Source organism: Corvus brachyrhynchos, unplaced genomic scaffold (assembly GCF_000691975.1).
Source record: "Corvus brachyrhynchos isolate BGI_N302 unplaced genomic scaffold, ASM69197v1 scaffold223, whole genome shotgun sequence".
Taxonomy (NCBI): Eukaryota; Metazoa; Chordata; class Aves; order Passeriformes; family Corvidae; genus Corvus; species Corvus brachyrhynchos.
This window is the reverse complement of record NW_008237174.1, coordinates 2,986,350-2,994,143: the sequence shown is the minus strand read 5'-3', so window position 1 is coordinate 2,994,143 and position 7,794 is coordinate 2,986,350. Positions and strand designations below refer to the sequence as shown.

Here is a 7,794-nt window from a genome sequence, read left to right as displayed (position 1 = left end):
CGGCTGAAATAAAAAATCAGAAGCACTGAGGTGTGCTCATATACACACAAAACAGTTATCAGCTGTAAATGAATAATTGCCATAGAGCTACTTTCACACACATCCAAAAGTAGCTTTTTGTTTTGGCAGTTGATAAGGCAGGTATAGTTCCAAGTGGGAGGTGAGATAACATGTTTTGGATGATGACAAAGGAGAATAATGATACTCCTGATGCAGCCACACCCTGCAGCTCTCCCCTTGGAATATTAACAGTGTTGTAGGAGGATGACAGTCCCAGAAGTTATCAGATTTAGGGTCAAACTAGTCACAATATGGTCTGCTACAACACTGGATGATCTCAGGAGGACTTGCATAGCTATTGGGCTGATATACACCTTTACACCTTCTTATTCTTTCTTGTGAAGCTTGGAGTTACCCATTTCCAGAGCTAGAGGGATCACTGATCTGACATTGTGTGGCAGTCTTCTAACAATTACATGCTTGCAACTTAATTCAAATCAAGTTTTTCCACTTGCTAGTGCACATATTGGAGATGCAAATAAATTATCAAGGTTTCCATGCTAAAGCAGATCTAGGAAATTATAAAAAGGATGAGAATTAGCACTGCAAACAACTTGCATTACACAACACAACCTCTTCTATCAACACTTCTGTTGCTGTACATGAGTACTTGTCCCAGCTGGGTCTGTTTTAAACACAACATTGGACCAGAGAAAACTGATGAGTTTGATGAGCTCTCATCAGCTGCTTGAAGGACTGTGCCTGGTGGGTTCAGTGTGCCAAACAGTGCACAGTGTGCTCTCTGGCTAGTCCCAGAAGACATGTTGCTCTGACTTGCACCATTTGTAACACCCTGCAAGCACATTCATTTCATCCCTTCTCTTTTTTTTTCCTTTTCTTTCTCTAGGAGCACTTTCCTTTTTTCAAACTCAACACTGATACACAGGACTCCTTAAACATATGAATCATACAACTCCTTTAACATAAGTGCTTTAGGATAAAGTATAGATTAATAAAAGTTGGGCGTCAGCTGCTATGCTCAACCCAACTGCTTTTGCAAGACAAGAAGCCTAGCCCTGGAATGGGCTATGATGAAAAGTGAATAGGAGATGCTATGCCTAACACTAACTGCTCTTGAAAAAAACCAAACCTGAGTGGACTAGGATAATAAGGGAATGGAATGCGAGCTAATGGGTTTGGCTAACTGCTTGTCTGCAAAACAAGGGCCTAACCCCTACAGGCTAAGCAATAAGGAGGAAGACGCATCCCAACTGCCGTTTTAATGACAGACGGAGGAACTGTCACAAAAGGGCAGAAAAATGTAATAGGAGAATAGGAATATAATCAACACACAACTATAAATGAAGTATAACTAATATAGCAACGAAGTGTGTAATAGTAGAATTAAATGTGTATTAGCAAAATAGATGTGATAACATATTAAGAATAGTGTGCTGTGTTTGTAACCCTAAGATAAGGAAACCACAAGTCATCTAAGACCCCTTAGGACTGTAACTTTAGAGGAAGTGACCAAAACAAGGGCAGATGACAAACTTGTAAACGTATAAAAAAAACCTCTGTAAGATCACCATGGCGGACACACACATGGAGGTGTTAACCCCTGTGTGCATTAAAGGTGTGCTTTACTTTACAGTACCTTGCTGTGGAGTAGATTCCTTTGAATCAACACAGAGGGCAATTAAAATAACAATGCTGGATGTCCAGCACAAGTGCTGGCATGGATCAGTTAGCAGAGCCCTCTTCTAATAGCTGCTGCCCTGCAGGCTTCTTCACTGCTGAGCAGTAGTTGGAGATGCCATGGTGCCCGTAAATGCAAATCTTGCTCAGCAGCAGCCACATTTCAGCAGACACTACAGCACTTAGCAGGGCAGCTGCTTAATGAGTTCAGTGTCTTAATTTCTACTTATTTTGGAAATAAATTCACTGTTCTACTCTTTTTCAGAGAAGCCCATTAGCTCAAAATGCTGTTAATCCTGCTGACAAGAAGTTATTTGGATTCTCTACTCTAAAGTTTGCATAAAGTTTTTTAGCTAAGGCCATTCACTCATAAAAGCTTTGCTACACAGTAGAAAGGGCTGTTGTTTTTTCCTACCCACCCATCCCAGGAGGATCCAATCAATATGTACTTTCTGTAGATGGCTCTCAAAGCCAGAAAATCCCACACAGAGCTGTGTCAGAGACAGAAATCAATTGGAGCACAGAGGACATTCCCTTGGGAATAGGGGAATGCAATTTGGGCAGCACACTTGTTTGTGTGACTCGATGGGGAGCAGTCCTGGAGCTGCCAGCCTGCCTTCAGATAGGCCTCTCACTAAAGGGCTGTTTTATCCAGAGCCAACCCCCGTGGAGGAATTCAACTCTCCTTGTCAATTAACTTGAAACAAAGATAAAGGAATACATAAAAGCAAGTTTATGGATGCCTTTGTTTTCTCAATAGCTATGTTAGACTAGGTATCGCACACACAAAAATCTATAATCCTCCAGGCACTGAAAAAAACCTTGTACATAATTTTAAAAAACCAGAATCTTTCCTGTTTAATCAATAGGCAAAAGCAAATGCATGCAGAGCTCCATAGGAACGTATTTAAAAACTAAATAGGACTTACAGTTGCCTCTGAAGTGCTTTGCCCTTGGACTGAGCAGATAAATGTTCTCCATAGGGCTACAACACTTTTGTACATCAGAAACAACTAATGACAGTGATATACTGACCATCCCTAAAAACAACAAATGTTTGATTATTTCTTCCAGCAATTTGTCCAAATAATACAGGTCAAAAGGAGATTCCTGTGACTAGAATATGATTTGCTCAGAAAGGTGTAAGGACCTCACAGTACCAACAAGCTGAGTAACAAAGTGGCCAGAAGAAGTAAAAGTAAAATTAGGTACCTGTGTAAATTTCTCCCACTTTCAAGACATGTGGTTTCTGACCATTCCCACTCAAACTAGATTTGGAGCTACAAAAGATAGTAGTGGTATAATATTCTTTAATGCTCAGTCACAGAAAAAGACAAATCAAATAAGAAGACAGGAAACAAAACCCATAAGGCATCACTTCGCCATTGTGCCAGTTGGTCCCATTTTGAGTATTGCCTGTGTTTTTGGTCTCACACAACAAAAGGTCATGACTGAACAAGACAAGATACAAAGAACAGCATAAGGGGAATTAGCAGACAAGGACCAGCTGAAGCTGACTGGGACTCCTCAGGCCAGCAAAAGGATGACCTTGATTTCTACTGAGAGATACCAAATTAGTCTGGCAACAGCTTTTTCAAAACAAAAGGTAGTGGGGTTTGATACAGTTAAGCTGTGGAATGTCTTGTCATGATGTATTATCAACTACACAGTGTCCTGGCTGCAGTGTCTGAGGCTGGCCTGGGAGCAGAACTGCACTGTACTTTTGCTCTGTGGCTCACTCCTCTGATACCCTCTGCTGCTGGGCCAGGTGAGCTCCCAGGCTGACCCTGTGCTTGATCTTACAGTCAGTTTTACTGAAATATTACAAATTTCCAGTTCTTGTGAACAGACAGCTTTCCTGACAGCAAGTGGCTTGATCATCCTGGTAATAGTAGCCCTGGAAGCAATTGAAAGGAGACATAGCAGATGGATTTGGATAGTTACAAAACCATTAACAGAATAAGTGCAGCACAATTAGAGAGAGCCCAGTGAAAATGAGCCACTTTCAGATGTCCTAGAGCTAATTGTGAAGGTCAGAGTTACAAACCATAGGGTTAAGGAGTAGTTCTACACTTAATCACTCTTAAGAGCCAAAAAGCAAGTGTATCTGTCCACATGTATTTCAACTAACCATTTTAACCTCTGTCTGAAGAAAGGTTATATTAGTAGATGCAACTGAGCTTCCAGGGGTTTACAGGTAGCAGGCAGTGCCACATGCAGCAGCGGGTAGTGAAAGCAAAGGAGGGGAGCAATTCTACTGGCATTGGGACTAGTGCAGTTTGCCTCCCAAGGAGATGATCCTGCCAGGTATCCCAATGCCACTCCCCAGGAACATCCCAGGTATCCTTAGCTCTCCCCCACTGTGCCTTTCCCTCTCAGGGCAGCACTGCCAGCTCCAAGCACCAGGTTTGGCTTTCTCCAGCATCCATGCAAGGCTGCTGGCACAACACAAAAGGCTGGTGCTCCTTCTCACCAGTCAAGCAGATGCTCCTGAGCCACCAAAGAACAGCTGCAGGCTGACTTCTCCCTTCCTATCACCACTGACACCAACAAATTTTTTCTACCATCCATTTGCAAATTTTCATATGAATGCCAAGAACCTCCCACCCAGCCTGCCACCCAAGTGGGTTAGGATTTGATAACATTTCAAACTATTTTTGCTATAGGCAGTATTAGAGCCAACAAGTCTACTTGGTTTCTTGCATCTTGTTTCCTCAGGAGACACAGCTGGCAATGCCTGTCAGCATCACAGAAGGTATGGGGCAGTGAGGAGCACCTGCTTCCAAGCAATTCTCCTGCAGGGAGAATAAGAGGCAGCAGCAATGGTATTCTAGTAGCAGGACATCCAGGACTTGTACTCTCCCTTCCTGCACACATATTAGGCCTAAGCTTGTCCAAGGCCCCTTTTTGGATAAATTGGTCAGTTCTTTGCTTTAGCCTTACTCAGCTATTCAGCACAGCCACAGATGACTGAACTCAGGAGGGAATCTAATAAACTGGTCACCAAGTAACAGGTTTATTCAAGAACTCTCAAGAGAGGATATATTTTTCCCATTGCCATTAAGGTTAGATGTATCATAGCAATAACCTCCACCATTTTGAAATAAACTCAATTTTTTCAGATTGATTGAATGCTCCAGCTACACTTAAGCTATTAAGCCATCAGCAGCTGTTTATTGTTTTCATTTCACAGAGATGTTTCTTTACATAAAAGTTCATTAAATATTTCATTACCGAAGTTAAAATTTTAGTAGGATAAATAGAAGCTTCTTTACACCCAGAGTCTCTTCTTCCCTTTGATTCATATTCCAAAGCTACTTCAATATCACCAGTTATACCTGTCCACAAGCAGCTCTGCCCTAGGGACAATAAAATTGATTAACCTGATGGATGAAGAGATGAGCTTGATTACAAAAAATCCATCACAAATGTGAGCAAGTTGCCAGTATATTTGATACCAGCAATCAATGAGACCTGTTAGTGGATGTATCATTGCAGCTGTTACCAGACCAAAAACCACATAGGCAGGGAGAAAGTGCTGCACAGTTCCTTGCCATGCTGGTAGCGACCTGGCTATCCAGAAGCAGGGCTTTAGCACAGGGAGACCATCGAACTGTCAAGAGATTGTTTCAGCTGCAAGTGGAGATGTCTACATGTGAAAGACTTCTACCAAGGAGGCAGGTTCAATATATTCATCTGGGTGGTGTGACTGAGGAGTGCAGTCACCCTGCATGCTCCCTGCTGGAGATGCTGCTCAGCACTGCAAGCAGCACCTAACATCCTACCTCCCCTCAGCCTTCCAGCACTTGGTGAAACAAGCTCAACTTGTTAAAGTTTAACGAGCACATTGATGCACTGGAAGGAACAGCTGAGAAGCAGGGAGGATTTGGGAACCCTCTTCTCTGTTTCCTCAAGGTTAGGAAACCCAAGGAACATCACCTGTGGGTCAGGAAAGAATGATTCTGTTTCTCCACCTTACAAAGTTCTGCTGTTTTAAAGACTGGCAGGGTGAGGACTATCAGTCACCAACCCAAAATGAAACAGTGGTTACCTTCTGCCCTAGGTTTTCTGGGTAACAGCAGTCAGTACTAACACTGCAATTGGAGAACAAACCCTGCACAGCTCTAGGAGCTTGTAAATTATGGTTACTCAGATTATTGCCTTGTATATTGAAGGCAGAGATTAGCCTTATAAATTAGTGGTTTTACTAAGCTGTACAAGCTACTTTGCAGAGATAATGTTTGAGGTTCTAGTTTGGACTGCTGTGATAAACTCCAGTGCACTTGAACAAGACTGAACCTGTTATAAAGGGTGACCAAATAAATTAATCTCTAAAACAGCATTGCTGACACTCAAATTCCTTGATGCATACAGTTAAACACAGGGAAAGCAGTTCTTGCCTGCAGCATTTATTGCTATGTAGATCATAAATTGATGATCATAGCCCGTATTTGACACACAACTTTGCAGTCAGTTCTCATCTGACCTTGCCTGGCAGCTCAGACTATGACCTGCCTCACCATTCAGTTTAATACCATTTTTGTTACTGTTACTGAAATTCAGCCATATGCACGGGCAGGGCAGCCTTACCAGGGTCCTGGCACGGACTTCATTCATGTGGGACCACACAACTCACATGAAGCGGGGACAGCTGCAGTTGCTGGCGATGCGGGCTCTGCCCGGGACTTCGCGGTTGCACGGGAGGCTCCCCGGTAGGACCGAGCCCAGCCCGGGGCTGCTGTGCGGGGCTCCGGCTCCCTCTGCTGTCCTGGGCCTGTGATCCCCGCTCAGACACCGAGGCTGCTCACACGGGCAGGGGGGCAGACCATGCTCGGATTTAGTACGCTCGCAATTTGAATAAAGTCGGGGTAAAACTTCAGCTGCATCAGGAGATTGATAAAAAGCAGGACCAAAGTCACAAAGGTGAAAACCCCATTTCAGCAGACTACTTTTGTGAATGAAGGCTACATCAGTTTCTTCCTATGCAAAAAGGAACTAGGAGCACCTTACATCCTCTATGCAGACACCACTCACCTTTATAGCAACAAGGGGAGGGGGGGGGGAAACAACCACTGCCACATTCCTAAACCCCCTGCTCCCCCCACTTAGGCTCCATCAGCAATTGCAAGAAAGCAGTACTCAACTCAGCCTGCTATGGATTAGGGTCTCAATTATGCAAGCAGGAGCCATAGAACAGAAACACGCATGAGTCCCGCAGAGCCAAAAACTAACATTCCCACAAAAGAGGGTATAGGATTTGTGGCCCTGGGAAGGGCATAAATGCTTCCTGGGACCATGGGCAGGGGCATGGGAGGGGGCTTCAGGTGAAGCTACTTGAGGCCGTTAGGGTATATTAGTGCCCTCAGCTCCTAGCAACATGTTTGTCACTTAAAGGGAAAACTGCTGAAATTTTTGTAAAGAAGATAATGGATGAATTAGGAGAGGAATTATGAGGGCAGTGTTGCTGGCAAAACTCTAAAGCATTCCTTGGTAAACAGATTCAGCTCCTGGTATTGCTCCTGTCTTCCCACGTGACCCTGGAAAACGATGAGGGTACTTACATGTTTATCAATACATTTAATCTACGGTCATGATCATATCTATTTTTAAACCCTTTAAAATGTGTTGAATTTTAAACTCACCTTGACTTGTGGCTTATAGTGTTGGTGGGAGCTTAAGACAGGAATAATAACTAAACCTGCTACCTAGGGACTGAATCAAGGTGATTTCTTTTTGTTGCCCAAGCTTCTATGCCTGTGATCCTTCCCAAGGCAAATGTCTGTGAATTACATTAGAAGGCAAAGCATACAAAATGCTGCAGCTGCCAGGCATGTGGTGGCTTGTCTCACCCAGCACTAGAGCTGGGCAGCACTTGGGACAGTTGATAGAAACTGGGCAGGCACTGTCAGGCCTTCTTGGGAAAGAAGGGCAGGAGTTTGTCCTTTAATGCTTGATTCTTACCAGTGCTTTGATTTTCTTGGTCTGGACAATGTGCACAGTGGTACATCCCAAACCTCCCTTTCCATGAGCACTGTCTTTTTGTGCAAGGCAGCTGGTGCCTGAGTGCTCTGCTCTCCTTTTCCTTCAGTAAAGGTG

The 7,794-nt window shown here is 43.6% G+C and overlaps 1 protein-coding gene across 1 annotated transcript in view; it reads right to left on the bottom strand.

The window, feature by feature from the left end:
• OTOS (otospiralin) overlaps nt 1–1,357 on the bottom strand; it is a 6,403-nt gene extending 5,046 nt beyond the window's left edge. Inside the window, exon 1 of the mRNA XM_008629549.2 lies at nt 1–1,357. This exon is cut by the window's left edge and continues 146 nt beyond it. The gene's annotated coding sequence lies outside the window, so the exon portion shown is untranslated.
• Between the last annotated feature and the right edge of the window lie 6,437 nt (nt 1,358–7,794).